This window comes from Zonotrichia albicollis, chromosome 2 (genome assembly GCF_047830755.1).
Source record: "Zonotrichia albicollis isolate bZonAlb1 chromosome 2, bZonAlb1.hap1, whole genome shotgun sequence".
Lineage (NCBI taxonomy): Eukaryota > Metazoa > Chordata > Aves > Passeriformes > Passerellidae > Zonotrichia > Zonotrichia albicollis.
In genome coordinates, this window is record NC_133820.1 from 110,189,732 (window position 1) to 110,208,706 (window position 18,975).

The 18,975-nt window shown below is 38.8% G+C and overlaps 1 protein-coding gene across 2 annotated transcripts in view; it reads right to left on the minus strand.

The window, feature by feature from the left end:
• Positions 1 to 18,975, minus strand: part of MID1 (midline 1) — a 249,147-nt gene that overhangs the window by 177,598 nt on the left and 52,574 nt on the right. Inside the window, exon 1 of one of the 2 annotated variants that reach the window (XM_014267414.3) lies at positions 3,941 to 4,311. The exons of the other annotated variant lie outside the window; for it this stretch is intronic. The gene's annotated coding sequence lies outside the window, so the exon portion shown is untranslated. Of the gene's footprint in view, positions 1 to 3,940; positions 4,312 to 18,975 lie in introns of those variants that run through there. 2 annotated transcript variants of the gene reach the window in all.

Here is an 18,975-nt window from a genome sequence, read left to right on the forward strand (position 1 = left end):
TAAACTTTTAATGGACCAAAAGTCAATCTCTAAAAACATGGAGGTTTATCATGGAAAATTAATACCACTTTTCTATAAAGGACTGAGATTTCAAAGATGAACATTACTTATATCCAACCAAGAGGCACAACATGCTTGTAAATGTTACAACTTTTCAAAAAGGAAGGATTATAGCCATATATTATTAAAGTACACCCCAGTAAGAGAGTGGGATGTGTGTGAACTCTTCAAACCTTTGCTATATATCATTACATTTCCCACAGATCATACATTCAAACCATCCTGCAGATGATCTCCTAATCAGCAGTCCAATATCTGCCTGTTTACAATGGATTTAAAACCAAGAAAATCTCAGGCTATGGACCACACTGTGATTCTGAGGTGCATAACAGAATGATGCAGATTTCCCTCACAAAGTTTTGAAAGTTACGGAGACATATCTAGAAACTGTAAGAATCACTGAAATATATACAAAAAAATATTCCATGTGTTCTACGTTCTATTCCTTCATGAGTAAAAATTACTGAATTGGTAACTGACTACTTTAACGGTGTTTTTTAAAAAAATGATAAAAGATTATTTTGAAGCAGCATTGAACAACTCTTGTTTTTTCAGGCAAGTGGGATCTGTGCTTGCTAATTCCCATCCTTTCCCACCAGACTGGACCTCCTGCTGCTTACTGTTTGCAACACAGCAGCTTCCCAGGAGAGCCCAGGTGTGTTTTCCCTCTGTTAAGAATAAGACAAGTAGAATCCTTGTGTGTGCTTAGCCTGACTTAGTGACATTCACCTCAGGTAGTAATTCCTAGGAAGATGGGCAGCCTTCAGCTCTAAGTGTAAGATTTGTGAATCCTCTAACAATTCTAATAACAAACCTAGAAAGTGTTTAGTTAACATGGAAGATGTTTGATGCTTGCATGAGTCTTTTCAGATCTGTTCAAAGAACAGATCTTACAGTGGTGCAAGCAAGAGTACAAGTAAAAGAACACTACCAAAACCAGCTGGGAAAAAATCTGCAGTGTGCCAAGTACATCTTAAACATTTTTATTAATGCTTATACATACATATATAAGTATATATAGAAGACACACCCTATTTTCTTGTTGGGGTTTATTGGTTGTTTGTTTTTTTTTTTTTTTTTTTTGCTCTACACGGTGTTTAAGTGACATTTGGATGCAGAAATGTGAAAAAACTCACCAAAAACTCACCAAGCTCCAGCACAGCACCAGTGTGGCAGGTCCACCTCCACAATTTCTTTACAGAAATGTTTATGTGTTTTCAGAATCAATATTTCTGTTTTGATCTGCATAAACCTTTCAGTTGTGACACACAGCAGATAGTTAATGACTGCTGGAACATGTTTAGATTGCTCTAATTTCATAAATGAATGTTATGTTTGCTTATGTGTTTCTCTCTACCTTTGGAATTTTGTTCTGCTTTAACTTAATAGAAGACATTTATAGCCAAGATTTACTTCTTTATGCATAAATGTGATGTTGGTGGTGATCAAGGCCCTTTTTCCAACAATAATGGCCATATATACATGGATATAAAGTCCATGTATCTCTACTTTTAAAAATTAATGGGATAGACAAATCTCTGTTTCAGACATGTAATTTCAGAACTCTTTGGCAAAACAATTTTAGTATAGCTCCTTCACCATGCAGAGCTATAAAATCAGTTGTGAGTTCTGCTAAGTTAGATGCCTATTTTTTCTCCAAAATACAATTTGGGAATTTAGAATTCATGAAAACTGGGAAAGAAGTAGCAGCAAATACATCTCCTTTATCTCAGACTTGAGCTCATTAACTCTGTAAACTAAAGGATGCTGTTGAACAGTTTAGAAAACTGAACCAGAGTAATTTCTCTTTTAGAGAACTGAGGATCCTTAACTGGTGTATCAATTACCAGAGAAGGCATTCTGCTTCTTGTTTGCTTGCAGTGAAACAAAGGATGTGAAATAAACATTGCACCCTGGAGATACTGTTACCTTTGGCTACATACAACCAGGAGAAGCCTAACCAGAAATAGCAGCTTATTGTCATTTGCCAGGACTGACACTTATCACCAAGAGTAGGTACAAGTATGTGACAAAGACCACCCTAAATTAACATTTATTTTAAAGATAAGGAGTACCTCATAGTTGTGGTGGTATTTCAAGAGTCATGGCCATATCTAGTGGTGCAACACAAAGAGATTAATTAAGTTTCCCTTGCTTCTAAAGCTGTTAATAAGCTAAAGAGAGGGAACATTTTTATTATACCTCCTAAAACACTGCTGTCACATTCTTATATTAATACTGCATTCGTACGTTAAATCACTGAATTTTTCTATCCTTGGGCCCCTCTAGCAGATCTCATTAGTGGTTGTTTTTGTGGAGATTTTTGTTTTTAAGCCAAAAGAGAACCATAGTAACTGTGCATTTCCCAAACCATTTCATTCATGAATGGGAAATGAGTCTCCAAATCTTTACTCACATGAGTAACCACATTGATATCCTTGGGCCTTCCATTATTAGCAGCTAGAACTGTGAGTGTGAATCTGCAGGATTTGGATGTGGCACTTCATTACTTCATAGGAGTGAAATCTATAGCTGAAATCAATAGCTGAGCATGTGAGGCATATAAAAGATACACATTCTTTCATGGAGGTCTGATTGCAATGCATCTCTCAATTTTGTTTCAGCATCAACAAATAAGCATATCATTGTAAAGAGACACCCAGACTACAGGCAGGAATTACAAAGACACATTTTAGATAGACGTTCTAGCCTCAATAGAGGAGTTGGGAATAGTCCATCAGAAAGAACAGAATAATAGTGAAAAAGGTCAACACTTCTTGAAAAACGAACATAGTAAGTCAGAGACCAAGTTTTTGGTTCTCTGTCAATCAGTAGTGTAACTGTTGTCAATCATTCCCTCTTACCTTGTTTGTGATTTTTGAATGGGCACAAAAGAAACTTTTGTTGGTAATTATGGTCTTTACAATTCATCTGAGTCACAGGCAGGATTTTCAGAGCCTGCCAGTGGAAGAGGCACGGTGTACCCCAAGCTGCGCTCTCGTATGTCCGACCAATTCAAGCTAAAGTTTCCCACGATAATATGAAAGGAAATAAAAGATTCTGACCAACACAAGTCACTATTCTAGAAATAACAAAAGGAACAAGATAGCCAGGATCTTCTGGTTTAACGTTCTTTTTTTTTTTTTCTTTTAAGACGATAATATGATAACTTTTCTTTTGGAAGGGTGCAGTTAGACAGGATATGCACCTGTTCATCTGGATCTCCTGAAAGAGTATTTTAATTTTCTGCCTAACCACATGCTTCCCATTACACTGATATTCTGCTAAAATTTACTGCCAAGAATTAAGGCTTCTTCATTTATTTTTTTAATTCCTGAATTCCCCTAGGATTTTTTCTTTCCTCAAATATTTTCACCTTCCACAGATAGATTTTTGTTTTGTTTTCTTTGGCTATCAATTTATCTTGGCCCTGCTGAAAACATGAAAAGATTTGTGAAGAAAGGTTCTCACATAAAACCCAGTTTTGGAGTTGATTCAGCAAAGTAATAGATCTGATAACATCAAAGCAAGAACATCTGAAACTAAGAATTAGGCAGAGCAGATTTTTCAACAAATTGCAGCCTCTATAAATTTACCCATTTCCAAACAGCCAAATCTGTTTATTTGCTTATTTTCCTAGCTTTGCCGAAAGAAAGGCTCAAACAACTTTGGGAAAATACCAGCAAAGTTGCTGAGCGGAAACCAGCCCCTGTGCTGTAAACAGTGCCTCTCCCCAAAGTGCAGCTGCACAAAGCAGAGACAATGCAGGGACCCTCAGCATCATTAACCAACTTCCCTTCCTCACCAAACAGCAGCTTCGATAAAGCAATCACAATAGCATCATGGAACAGTAGAACAAGGAAAAAAAAAATAACCTTACCAGCTTCTCCTACAGTACACAGCTGAAAGGAAAACAAAACCCCCAGCTGCCGTTTCGCATGCAATTGGTCTCTGAGAATGAACTGACTGAAAGAACTATGAAAGGCTAAAGTCTTTCGGCCCCTCTGTTCAGCCTCTCTTCAGCTCCCACTCTCCGAGCTTCCTCACAAAGCCATTCTCCTACTCCCTAATCCTCGCAGAGGGAAAAGCAGCGCGCACCAAATGACTTCAGCAGGAGCGATACTCGGGGGGTGGGGAAGGAGAGATGCTGCTGGCACCGCTCAGCCCCAGCGCGCAGCATCCCCGGGGAGGGCACAACCAGCGTGCCAGGCACGGGCACACACCCCTGCACACTCTGCGACACGGGACAAGGCACGGAAAAGTGCCCGTCCCCGGCCATCACCCTGCGAGCCACTCATTGCTGAAATGAGAACACCCCTGGGTGCTCGCAGGAGTCCCCCCGTGCATCTCAGTCAGCCTGCACTGAAGTAATCGGGCTTTTTTCCTCCTTTTAAAATTACCACGTGACTTCCTAAAGCTTTTGGTGGGCCTTAGATGTTCTTTTCACAAAAAATGTGCAAGTAAATCTTAAATATTTCAAACAGAAAAAAAAAACCCCACACCAAAAACACAACAAAGATGTTCCCCCAGAAAATCAATGCCAAAATTATAAGAAAAGAGACCCCAACAGACACAAAATCAATAACATTATGAGGCACCATATTAAAAAACCACTGGTGCCTCGCTGAAATGCTTCTGATAGCTAAAATCAGAACAAGTAATTGGATTTTTTTACAATAAGAAAAGGATTCTATCTTCATTTCCAGTTCATGTAAAAAGAGACAACATATTTTAGTACAAATTATCTTGAAAATATGAGATAGATATTGAGATAACATCCCCTGCCTAGCCTCTGCTTTTCAAGAAATCATTAAATCTTTGTTAAAGAAACACTGTTGTCATAATAGTTTTAAACAGAAGTTTTACTTGTCCACAAGATGCAAAGACAGAAACAGGCAGCTGCCACAAAGTAAATCAAAGACCTAGAAAAGCAGATGGCATAATTTCACATCTTAAATGTTGGCTGTGAGCCTTCCAGTAATAATTTATAAGGAGACTTCCTCCTGCCTGTTCCTCTGCTTGGCAGCACGCTGTTTGAGCCTTTCAAACAAAATAAAGAGACTTCAAGCCACCAGCTTCACACACACTAACACTTACCAATGCTATTTCAACCTGACACAAGCTGACTTTGTTCCTCTGTGACCCTGGAGAGAAAAACCAAGGTGACAGTTTGATGGATGGGATCTCTTTTCACAATGTGGGTTGTGACTTAGCCCTGTCTCCCCATCACTGCTCAGCTCAAGGAGGGGACAGGAGCAGAGGAGAATCTTCCACCACACAGAGCCATTTTAACAGTGAACCAAACATGCAATAAATGCCTGGAACATATTTTCCTACCTCAAAAGTGTGAATTTAAGGGAATCCCTTTCCCCTTTTCTTGGAGTTTGGTTCTAAGGGCAGAAGGAAAAGGCTCCAAGAGGAGAAATTAACACAAATTGTTTATTTCAGACATATTTTAGTTTAAGAAAATAGCAACATCACCAGAGAACAAAAGAAAGAAGGAAGGAAAGAAAGAATTTGGTTTTTTGTCATTTCTGACCAAAGAACACTTTGACTGTGACTTTTGTGAATTATCTCTTAACTGTGCTAATTCAGTTATTGAACCATGAATCTCGAACAATTCTGTACTGGACAAAGGTCTCACTGCAGTAATCTGAGGCAAACAATTGTAATGTGATGTCTTTTATTTATTACCTAAAAGACATCATAAAGGATGTCAGAGGATTCATAGATCTTAAAATTGGTGTCTGCAAATTCAGTATGTGAATGTAGATTCTCTGCTAAAATGATTTCATAAATCTTTTTACAAGATTAACATATTTAACATAAAAATCCTCCCAAATTTCACAGAACTCTCCATGAAGAAATTGCCTTTCCATGAAAAGAGTTAAAAAGGAAGATGGTGAATGAACTCTGAAATGTAAGGCTCCACCTCCACAGACATGAGCTCATTAACAGATATCCTAATATCTGTAGTTGGCTCTGATTTCCTTAGAGAGGAGCACAGGCCATTAATATATCTTGGTCTTTGTTTCTGATTGTTCATCTGATCAGATGGGTTTACCAGGAATACTGGAGGGTGCCAGATCTCTGATTTCACAGGTGAATACTGGGCCCAATGACCTGCCTCAAGGAAGTCTCTGGCAGAAAGCCAAACCTCTGCTGTCCCAGAGCAGACCACCCCAGCTCCAGTGATCTACATGCTCCAGAAGATTATTTCTGAAACCAGGGCCAGGTCTACTGATGTTTGAGATAAAGCTTCATATGGTCTATGTTTGTTATCACACAAATTATGTTGCTATTCTTTCTAGTTTGGGATTTGATATTCACAATTCTGCCAAAAATCATGGGCTCCTGTTCATTCCTCCAAAAACTAGCACTGTCTTTTCAAAAAGATGCACTTTGTTTCAGATAATAGTGTTTAAATGTTTCCATATTTACAAATATTTTTAGCTGAATAGAATTAGAATATCTGTGAGGTAGTACCCAACTTATGATACTGAAAGATAATCAAACAAAAGACAGAAATTGATTGATATTCTAAGAAAAGCAAAATCTGACAGATTTATACAAAGGAATATCGGCAATTATTGAGTTTCATCAATTGAATATCAGCAATATTGAGTTTCATCAATTCAAGTCCAATTTTAGTTTGTTTGGCTTTTTGGGGTTTTTTGTTTGTTTGTTTGTGGGGTTTTTTGTTTGGTTTTTTGTTTGTTTTGTGGGGGGTTTTTGCTTTGTTTTGGCTGGTTGCTTGGTTTGTTTGTTTGGTTTTCCTAAGAACCACCTTAGAATCACGCTCTTGGTTTAGGTGACCCCATTGTGGGACTCATGGGGGACTCTAGCATGGTGAAAGTAATGTGGTATGAATTTCACCCTTGGAAAAGAAGTTTTAAAAGATGCACTTGTGAACCATTTATATCCCAATTACAGCTTCCTAACTGCCACCATTGCTTCTTTGCTTCTCCCTAACAATCTGAGAGCTTTCCCTCTGTAGAGAAGGAAGTATCCTAAACATTTCAGAAACAATAAGGCGTCTTCACAGACCACCTCATATAAACACATTATCTCTAAATAAAAAGTTTTCTACCATCCAGCAGGTGGTTAACTATGCTATGCACAAATGAGATGAGCTCTACTGATCAAAAGGAAGAATGAAGCATGAAAAATGCAGCCACCTTTGTACTTGGAAGCTTGCATAGAGGAACAGAAAATTCACAATAGGACAAAAACGACAGGCACTAAAATTTTGGAAGAGCTCCTTTTTCTCATTCTTGAAGCAGAATGTAACTTTCAGACTTATGATAAATACCTGAAGGCAGTCTGAGCTTTAGGAAATAGCAGCAAGGTCTGCTCTGTAAGGTTTTCTCTGCTTGCTCACAACTATATCCTCTTGTCTGTATAATCTGTCCAAAGCACTTTTTCTTTTGCACAACATTTACTCCTTTCCACATTTCTAGGATTAACAAAAAGCATAAGGCTCTTGGATAAGGCCTTCATTTGGATAACAGCCATACATGTTTAACAGCAATCATAAGAGCAGTTTGAAGAATCTTTTCTACAAGCAGAGTGGTGCAGGCAATTGCACTGGAAAAGATTCCAGCAAAACAAAAGATTCCTGATTCTTTGAAACTCACTGGTGAGTGCACTCTGATTAATGCAATCTATTGCAGCTCTTTGATTTTTTTATTTTTTTTTTACCCCAAACTCCCAGTAATTTTTAAAGGCAATGTAGAAAATGGAATCACAGAAAGGGTTGGGTTGGAAGGGATCTTAAAGATCATTTGGATCATCTGGAGATGGCATATCTTTATAAACATAAGGAAATGCACAATTTAAAGATACACCATGTGACTTCAAAGCATTTCATTGAGAAACATGAGTTCCAGTAGATGCTCTAACAGTAACATGTTAGTGGGATCCTTACCACAGTCAATTAATTTTAAAAGTTTACTATTTAATGGTAAGGTTGTTTAATGATCTATGCTCATATAACATATGTATGTCGAATTTCAGGGATATCTATTTGACCAGTTTTCTTCTGAGAAAGCAGTGGGGTGGCAGCTCTGCAAACTGGCAGAGGAATGACCCAGCAAGAAGGAAGGAAGGATTAGCAATGAGAGGAGAGGAGAGCACAGTAAAAAAATATAGTTGGGTAAAAAGGGAGAGGAATTAAAAACTCTGATGATTAGAGTCACTTGAGCAAGAATGTCACTGAAGCCAATGTTTCACTTTGTCAAGGGTTATCTAATAGCATTTCCCTGGGTTTGATCTCCTTGGGTTCAACCTAAACCCACTCTCTACTTTTGTTTCAGAGCTGGATGAAAGCAGGGATTCAGCAGTGCAGCTGGGTTTACATTAGGAGTGTGTGCCTGAAGCTGGGAATGTCTAGCTTGGAACTTCAAAGTGCATCAGCCAACACTGGTGCATCAGCCTGCAAACTTCAGTAAATATGTCAGTCTTCCTAAAGTTAGATAGAAGAGCAAGATTAAAACAGCAAAGTAAGAGAACAGCATGGGGCCTGCACAGCACTAAATCTTCATTCCTCCTTCAGGAATAAGATACAGGGAGCAAAAAAAGAGGTTCTTTGTAAATTTGGCAAGAAAACACATTCTGAGTGCCTTTTCAGGGGCTTTGGCAGATATGGCATGCTGGTCAAAGATAAGCCAACGCTGTAATTTGGGACTGTGGGGTACACCTCCTGTGCAGCCAGGAAAAATCCCCATAATCCAACCCACCTTCCACAGCTTCTGCACCAGCCTGGGGATGAGTGGGCAGCATGGGGTCAGGAGACAGCCACACTATGGACATTCCCTGGTGTTTTTTAAAGGTGAGATATTGTCATCACAACTGTGCTACAGACAGACTGACATGAGCAGGCACACAGGCACTGAGAAGACTGGAAGGCCTTTAAAGCTCAACCATCAAGAATTTGTAACCCCTTTAGCATATAAAGACAAACATCTGCTAAAAAATTCTTAGGCTTGGAGCCTCAGACTGTTAAGTCTTTTGGAGGAGACACATGTATTTTCCCTGTATTTCAGAGGTTTGCAGCACAGCTGGAATTCCAACTTTTGAATATTACTACAGTGAAAACATATATACAATGATTTAAATAGTGATATTCTGGTCCATTTTTCCAAAACAAAGAGAAATTAATAGAGTTAACTAGGGTATATTTGGGAAGTGGGGGGAGAAGAAAGGAGCAAAGAGGGGTACAGACATATGGTATAAATAGCTTATGGGAAAGTGCCCTGCAAACTGCTGCAAACACAAGCATCATCAATGCCTTACAGTTAATCAGACTCCACACAAGAAATCTACTTATACAAACACGAATTTGTAGTACTGAGCTGGAACATAAGCACTGTTGCAGATTTACTCCTTCATTAAAGATTCCTCCCAGGAATTATCATCATATTCATATGACAGGAAAAAATAACATATGACTTTATCTGGACATTATCCAATAATGTATGCAAGAGAAGTAGAATATTAAGTGTGAGAAATGCCTGAGTTAATACCATGCACTGCTCTTGCTGTGAGAAAATGTGGGATTTTTTTTTCCCACAAAATAGTGTAAAACAAACCTGTTACAATCCAGGACAAATTTCAGAGTATATATTAAATGGCAGAGGATTCAGAAAGCAATAATATGGCCTATAACTAAAATAAGAACGGGAGAAACTTGAAAAGGCATCTTTGCAAGGCTGGAGCACCCACTTTCCTGTTTGGGTGCACTGGGAGCTCTCATTCCAGCTACCACAAGTGCTGTGTTTCTGTAATAATCTCCATCCCTCCTTCAGAGGCCACTTGACCCTCAGTGCCCCAGCTCAGACCTATATGATGAGGAAGAGGATGGCATACCTGATGGTCAAACATAAGGGAAACCCCTGACCGTTCCTCAAGCTGAATCACCAAGCAAAAGTAATCACAGCAAATTATTTTTGACCGCATATAAACTTCAAGGGCACCTTCCTTTATATCTCACATATAGATTTATGCAATCAAATTGCCTAAAATTTAACATAATTTGGGTTTTAAGCTCTTATAACATTTTATGTTATTCTTTTGCTCAGGCTTCTCTAACCATTCTGTTTTTCCTCTCTAATGATCTATTTCCCTTCTGCATTTATTTTGTGGTCTTTAATTTGACTGACTAATTCTCTTTCTCTTATAGCAGCTTACTGGTGCAATTCAACATAATCAAAGTAGTCAGAAATTTTATTATACTCAGCCATGTGTTTCCTTCCACCTAAAGGAACTCCACTAAAGAATAAGTTTTATAATGAACGGCATAAACTTTGTGCTAAGGTCAAGCCTAACTTGAATTACTGGAAAACAATCAAAAAACTGACTGTCCAAAGTTTATTATCTATAGTGAAGAGAAATATGCCATGAAAAAAGGCAGAGTATAACTTCTGCAGCACCAGGTAAACAACATTTTCTCTTGTACCAGCCGGACAATGCAGTGAGCTGGCAGATACTTATGTAACCCAGCTATTTTCAGAAAAACTGAATCCTTTTCCGTGCAGGTACGATCTTGCACTTCTAAAATCCCCTGGGAGCGGGTTTGATCGTTTCTGCACAGCTGTTTGTGGAACCAGCAGGGCTGGCTCCCGTGTAAATGGTCCTGCCTGGGAAATGCAGGGATCAGCCAGCCGGGAACGAAGGAAGCGCTCACATCTCCAGGTGCCCGTGCCAGGAAGGTCCCTGCCAAGGCCAGCCCTGCTGCTCCCTCCAGCGCTGACTTGGGAAGAGGAGCGGCTCCCTCCTATGGCTAAACCGCGCGCAGCTGGGAGCACCACCCTGAGCACGATGCTTCAGACAGAAAGTCGAGAAAGAAAGAAAAAAACCTAAAAAATATCTCACTATTACATATACGAGGCACATGGGAACTGAAATCCAGAAATCCGTATTTCACAGGCACACAAAACAATGTTATAATAATGTAATAATAATAATGGCATGAATCTGAGTTTTCTAGCTAAACACCTCACACTTCCCTACAGAAATTATTTTAAAAAAACATTTTTTATGCTTTTGTAATATTTGAAGAGCTAAAATAACATGGCAATCAGAGAATGGACACCTTTCTGGAATAAATATGAGATAGAGAATAATAATTAAGATACATTGCACAAAACAAACATGTCTAACATCTTCTCAAACCCTTTAGGCATGTATGAAGCACAACACCAGAAACAAATAATGCATGTGATTAAATCATAACTAGAGATCCATTCTTAGCTTTTACTTTTTTTTTTTTTCTTACACTGGAAAGCCAAGGTTCTGATGCTATAAACTTGGACTTACTGGGCTGAATGGTTCAGAAGCACAGGTTTACTTATCTAAAGAAATAGCAACTGTATCCTGAGTCCAGTAATGCCACCTGCCTAAAGAACACAAGCACGCCAAGAAGAGGGGAAACGATGTTCAAGACAATGTTCAGTTATTCATTTTTGACTTGAAACAGGCTGTGGTTTTTAAATTTCCTTTATTACAATTACAGCAAGTAAACTCTTTCACCAACTCTCTCTGGGCAGCTCAGTTTACCTTCAAGCCTACCAGATCTAAAATATACTGTCACAAGTTCTTGGTTTCCATTGGTTGTATGGCAATAGTATTTATCATGTAAAAGAAAAACAAACATCATGGATAGCATGCTTGGAGAAATAATTCCTCTAAATTAATAAAGCATTGTTTTACAGCTGAAAAAAAGGCACAGTGGTTAAAAATATTTTCCTTTGTTTCCCATTTTAAGAGGATCTAATCTTGGTCATTCATTCAGTCTCAATACATGTCAGTGCAAAAGAATATGTGACCAAGTACAATAAACAACCTCTTGACTGCTAAAATTTTATTGTGGTATCCTCAGTACCTGCACTAGCCCACTTTTCATTTATGGACAACAGTAAATGTTTATACAACTACCAAGACAGTTTATTAATGTGAACAAAAATTCTAGCAGATAGATCATCCTTTGAAGCAATTAACCTCTACAATAAAATGCAGTCTGACGTATACACAGTTCTCTGAGGCACCTCAGATTAACGAAAAGGGGGATATAAAATCAACCCTGATCCTGTGGTAAGAAATCCCTTTTGTCCTACATACCAGCTTTTTTGTAGAGTTTAAACTATTACAGGTTTTTTTTATGAAAAATAAAAAGGACAGCTTTAATTTTCAAATAAACAATAAATTCTTCTGCAAGAAAACTTAATATTCTCTCAGGTCTCTACATGTGAGTGGTAATTGAAGAAGATCTGGGAAAAGCTACAGAGATGCTCTAAGATACAGTAACTCCAAGAAGTAATTTGCTGGATAGAAACCTTAATATCTGGAATGTACCAAATTTCAAGGTCTTTCAGTCTGTCTTTCCCAGTTTCTCTTATTCAAAGATGTGGAGAACAAATGAATCTAATCCTCAGACTGTAAATTTCCTCTGAGTGAAATGCGGTTTGAGTTGTTAAGTATCATGGACACTAGAACAGGAAGAAGTAACAACACTGCAAGTACTGTACCCTGGGAATGTCCCATTTTTCTGTAATGCAGCTGTTTGATTTGTTTTCCATGTGATGAAGTAAAGGGAACAATATTGAAAGTGCTTGAAGCAGCTTTTATATAAAATATGCAAAATGTGTTGGTTTTCAGTTGTGTGTCATTTCAACCCACACAGTAACCTCGTGCTGGCACCAACTCAACAACAAGATGTGGCATCTCTCATTCATACAAATAGTCCTGAATTAAACAAGGGTACTGGAAGGAATCTGGATCAATCACACATGAAACTTCCCAATTCCATTAATAGCCTTTACTAAATAGTTCAGACACCCCTGTTTTTGTTTTTCTTTCTTCTGATGATACTATTTTATTCCCCTGCTTATATGGACTCACTACACGTACATATGCATACATGCTTACATATATAAATGCAACCATATCACAGAACTTACACTAGAAATCACTATAGAAGAAACATCCCTTTATATTTTTTTTAATTGTCAGGGAAGCTTGACAGCCTTCTTCTATTTTTGTCTCCTCAAGATTTCACAGAGCTTTTAGAACAAGTGAAGTCTTGAATATGCACCTGATTTGAATAAGAATGGGGGTGAATATCCTCTTTGGCAGCAGCAGTGCCTCCAAAGACAAATGTTTGCTCCTATTACTGATTTTCCTGCCGAAAGCCAAGCTCTGAGCCTGCTGTCAGGCTGGAGTCTGCCGAGCCCATTCCAGCTGGCATGGCAGGGGTCTCGCTCCCCCAGGAGGAGGTCAGTCCCGTGACCTGGAGCAGAGGGCAGGGGAGCTGCAGGGTGACCCCAGACCTCAGACATTGTGCTCAGGGGCTGCAAGGCAGCTCCTCTATGCAGGATCAGGCAGTGAGCCCGCCCAATGGGTCTGACAGACAGGGGTCACCTTCCATCGTGGGCATTCATTCACACAGGCAAATCTCCTCCTCTGAATGTTTTTATCATTTGAATAGCAACTGTGACAACAGGAATGGCTCACTGCAGACATTTGGGGTACTGATGAACTCATTTTCAAAGAGCATTGGGAAAATAGACATAATTGTGGGTGCCTTGCCATTAACAGAAAACTAAATCACACAACATGTGATGGTCCTTACAAATAAAAGCAGTGTGCAGCAGTAGAAAGGATATCGTGGAGAGAGAGAGACTAGGTGTTAATGCACATTTTGAAGTTTGCACTTCATCTCTATTGCTATTGTGTGTTTTCACTGTGACCTTGGATAATCCTGATCTCGCTGTTCTTTCCTTACCTGTCCTTATAGTGGAGTTTTTGTTCTCTCAAAAGAGAAGCATTGTTAAGAAAAAGCCATTAAGCTTTAAGAGATATCCAGCTATGCTGTGGAGGAGTTTTATAAGCTTTTGAGTCTGTAAATAAAAGATATATATAAGAGAAGATTACCCTACAAAGTCTATATCTTCCAGATATCCCTTGATTTTTAGTTGGACTTGTTCTATTTGAACTATTTAAAGAAAGCAATCATGAAACTACCAGCTCTATTATTGGTATCTTAAGAAATAAATTGGTGGGTAGAGCTGTTTCCACTCTTTAGAATTATTTAGCATTTTTATTTTCCCACCAGGGAGGTTAACTGTAACCTTCAGAAATTATTTATGCACCAGTAGTCAGGAAAGTATCAAGAAAAGCTCTTCATTGCTGTTTTCCTTTGATTGCTGATCTTTTCGTAGAATGAATAGAAATAACCATAAATTAGAAGAGAGATTTATAGGATGTAGTATCTAGCACAGTATGAAGTATCCAATCATTTGCCTACACAGAATTCCATTTCTAAACAATTCACTTACAATTAATAGTATACTGAAATTGTATTCAACAAATCATCCTGTCTTCAGAGAGAAAGGTGAAGTGTTGAACATTCAGGAGCTGCAATGACAGAGTAACCTAGCATTGCCCAGTTCTCAGCAGTATCCCAGAGCCAGATGTTCCAGCACTTTCTCCCTATTCACTGGCCCAGTACTGGCATCTTCTTGATGCATCACACACCATTTGTAGTACTAGAAAGAAAAATCTGGGAATGAACAGACAGTCTGAAGACATCCCCAGGAGCCAGTCATCATCTAGAGAAAAAGCTGCTGGAAGCCTTATTGTTGCATTCAGTGGGGACAGCACCACACTCTGTGCCAAAGCAGGCGCACACTGCCTTTACCAACACTGCTCCTGCACACACAGACATCCTGAAGCAGCAGCAGCAGAGAGGGTGGTGAAGCAGTTATAGTGTTCAATCAGTTGCTGATGTGCACTGTGAAAACCTGCAGGGTTCATAGTTACCTGGTGTTCGAGTTACAGTGCTATTTCTGATCCACATGACAATTAGCTCTAGGCCTTCTTAGCCTTCAACCCTGTAAGAGACTTAAACATCCTACCTGTCTTAAACACTGTTAGGATCACTGAAGGATTTGCCCTCTATGGCAAACTATAAAAAAAGCTGTGACTACCAAAGCCCACCCCCACCCCAAATATGCCTCCAGGATTTCTGGAATTTGGACTTTGAGTTAAGCCACCTGACAGAACCTTGAGATAAGATAAACATTTACTATTGTCCAATTATCTCAGGTCTAAGGAGAAGTAAACAAGGCTGGGGGATGCCATAGCCCACAGGCTCATTTGCTGGGCCAGGTTTTCACACTCCTTCCCTGCCAGTCAAGGGAGAGGAGGAGTTTTTGAGTGAATGATGGTGAAAGCTCTGGTCCACATAAGGCAGAAGAAATTACACGCACTACCAGAGGCTGCAGGCTGGGCTAAGTAAGCAGACCCTGGGGAGATGGGATGGTGCTTTTTATCATGTGAATTTTCTTCCCTGACACAAACTGGCCCAGTTGTAAAACTTTCCCACCCCAGAAAGGTCCCATTCACACAGCACATTTATGTGAGAGGCAGCTGCCATGTCTTAGAAAGGGTCAACAACCATCAAAGACCCTCAAAGTGCCCTCAGACTCATTCCTGAAGCCTTCCACCAGAGAACTGGTCTACAAATGGGCAGATCCAGTCTTGCAAAAGGCAGTGTAAATCTTCCCTGGCCCCTGCAGGGGTGGTGCTTGGGTGTACCCACATATACCTATATTAACACACATTAACCCACTGGATTCTATGTGTTGGGAGACCAGAAGACCAGAAGGAGAGGATCTATGGGATGCCACTGGATCCACAGAGATGGTGACTATCTTTCTACTCTAATCTGTCTCTCTGTCACTCTTGTCACCCTCTCTCTCTTTTTCCTATTTTTCTGATGCTCTACTTCACATTTACTGTTAAATAAAATCCATATTAATGACTTCAGCATAGGACCTCCTTTGCATATTAATTTGCACAGAGGCATCTCTCACTAATCAGAGCAACCACATAATGAAAAATCCCCAACATATACACAACTTAAGTGAAAAAAACCAGCCTCCACTTTCCCTTTCTTCTCATTTCCCACTACCCCTTAAGAGCCAACACCTCCATGGGCATGGAATATGTGTTAGGTCAGAATTTACAGGGAATCTTTTCCAACGAACCTTTTGTACAACCTTTTGAAGTTGTACACTTCAGTATGAGCTTGGGTTAAAAAAACCAAGACTCTAAGTTCCTAGATCTTCAGTTTTAGTCTGTGAAAGAGCCATCTACTAAGGTTGTACAATGTCTAGAATAATGTGCTTTTCAAGTACAATATAATCTACAAATATTATATAATGCAGTATAATATTATGAATAATAAGACAAAGCACTAGAGTTAGAGCCAAAATTGGCATTTAGGCGAGTAATGTAACAAGAGGTTTATGGGTTTACATCTTCCTCTTTTATAAGAGAGCCATCTGTGAACAGGCATCTACCAATTCTTCCCATTAGATATGTGTCACTGACAGTGACTACAAAGAAAAAAAGAGGCAGGAAATGCAATTCATGCTCTCAACAGATATATCTAATGATGCTGTATGAAGCATGGATGATCTGTGGTGGTGAGAGGGATATTAGTGTGCAATGTCTGCTTTTCCTAAAGCATTGGCTGTTGCTCAAGTGGAAAAAAAAATTACATTTTTCAACAAAGGCAGATCATCTATGTGCAAACAGTGGCTCTGGTACACAGAAATAATCAGGAATTTGGGATATTAAATACTCTTCATCAGGAAATTATTGTTTCAAATGACTTATTCAAAAAGATAAACACTTCATGAAGATATTTAGCTTGCAGTTTGGAATATGAATCTCCACATCTGAAGTGACTGTCATAAGGACAAGCTATTTTAAGGGGTTTTACCCCTTCTGGGGAACAGCCTAAAAATACTCTTCCGTTTTTTTTCTCTTTTTTTTTTTTTTTGAATCTCGGAACGGATGACAAAATTCCCTTTAATGGGATGAGAAAATTGTTTCCTGCCCAGCTCTCATGGTGAGTGGCTGGCAAATGATAGCAACACACAGAATGCAAACAGCTGGATTCAATCACTGCACTTTGTATGTCCGTGAAATGGTTTTGTGGATGCACCAGGTACTCTAAGAACCAGTAAAGAGAGATCTTGCTGACTCCAGGACAGGCATCTGGCAGAGTTCTGAGACTGTCAGGGAACATGGCACATCACACACACGATTGATGAATCAATTAATCACACTGTAATTAACAGAGATATGCAATGACTGTGCTTTGCTGTCTTTAGAGGTATTCAGATACCAGAAGGCACAGCAAATTCTTGAAATGTTTCACTGAGATGTTGGTACTTGAAACCAAAGTCACTGCCTCACCTTTCTAAAAATACAAGTATGTGTTTCTACAGTAAAGCTATTTTTAGGAGGAACATTGCCTAACACGTGTCACTCACAGCACCATTTGGTGGAAAAATCACTCCACGTAAAAGATGACATCTTCCAGAGAAAGATGTACAGATTCAAACTCAAAAGAAATGCATTCTTACCCTCCAGTCCTCTTGTCTTCTAAAATTAATTATTTTTAGTACAATGTATATCTTTCCCACCACATGATTTAATGGTTAGAGTAAGTGTTTTCACATCATCATATAATAAAATGACATTTTCAAAGTGATGTTTTATTATTTTTTTCACTGATGGTGTTATCAGATGAAAGATCAAGAAGTGGATGAAGCTTAAAAAAATAAACATATTACAAATCTTTGCAGTTGTCAGTTTTGCTAAGACAAACACATAAATTGAAATTTTATAGACATGGGAAAAGTTGTGTCAGCTGAAAGGGTTTTGTAAGCTTACTTAAATAACATGTTTTATATCATCAGTCAGGTTCCAACAAAAATATGGAATTTAAAATTTTAAAAATAGAACTCAAGGAAGTCCCTTTTCATGTAGGTTGGTAGCTTATGGCTAAGCAAGGGGTTAGTCTAGATTGGCTTCCAGACTTCCCTCCAACCTGGGTTTTGCTATGATCTCATCAACTGGCTTTTTCAAGTTTAAACCCTCTGAAAAGAATAAACTAGTATTTTGACTCCTAGAAGTATTTTTAATTAAAAAAAAAAAAACAAAACACTAAAAGGAAGATTAAAAGGCAGAGTAATTTCAACAGCACCAACGTGGAGCACAACCACAGCAGAGCCTGCAGTGCTGCACCTCCCAGGTAAGTGCACAACTCACCCCAGCAGCAGGAGCTGGGGTGCCTGCACTGAGATCCACAGGGATTGTTACCAGGGCCTCTCACAGTCACCCCCTCTGCCACAGCTCATGGCCACCCACTGACCCCAAGGTTTTAAACAGATGTTTTAATTGGAGCAGGGGTGGAAATCCATTTGTAGATTTGGGAATGTGCTATCAGGATATGTTACTGCAGGTTTGGATGAGCCAAACTGACTTTTAGATTCCTAATGTAGGCAGGATTTTATAAGAACACACTAGACACATTTGTTTCCACTTAAAGGTGGAGAATTAAAGCCTAAGAATAGCAGTTAATAAAAAAAATTAGAATTAACATTATTCCACTGAATAAAAAAGGCCTTATAATTAGGAAATAATTTCCTGTTTGAATAAAGCAAGTCTATATAATAGCATATAATGAAGACTGAAGCTAAAATGCAGTAGCTTGTTGTCTGTAAGCATTATAGGGAAAGATTTCTGAAGAAGCTTTACAGAAAACAGCACTGAAAAAGCAGGAAATAATGCTTCAGTCAGTGGGGGTTCTTACAGATTCTTTATGCAAGCTTTTCTTCCCATAGTTTCTCTCCTACACTCAGGTAAAGTGTATGTATAAAGGTATGAAGAAAAACAAAGAAATAAAAATTGTTAACAGAATCCTATCAGCCCTTTTTCAATTTGTGTGTATGTGTGAAATACAATAGCATGATGATGGTATAAAGTCAGCAGAATTTGATTTCAACAAAAGCTGAAGAAAACATAAACAGCATGCAGAGAATCTGCTGAACTGCTGTCCTG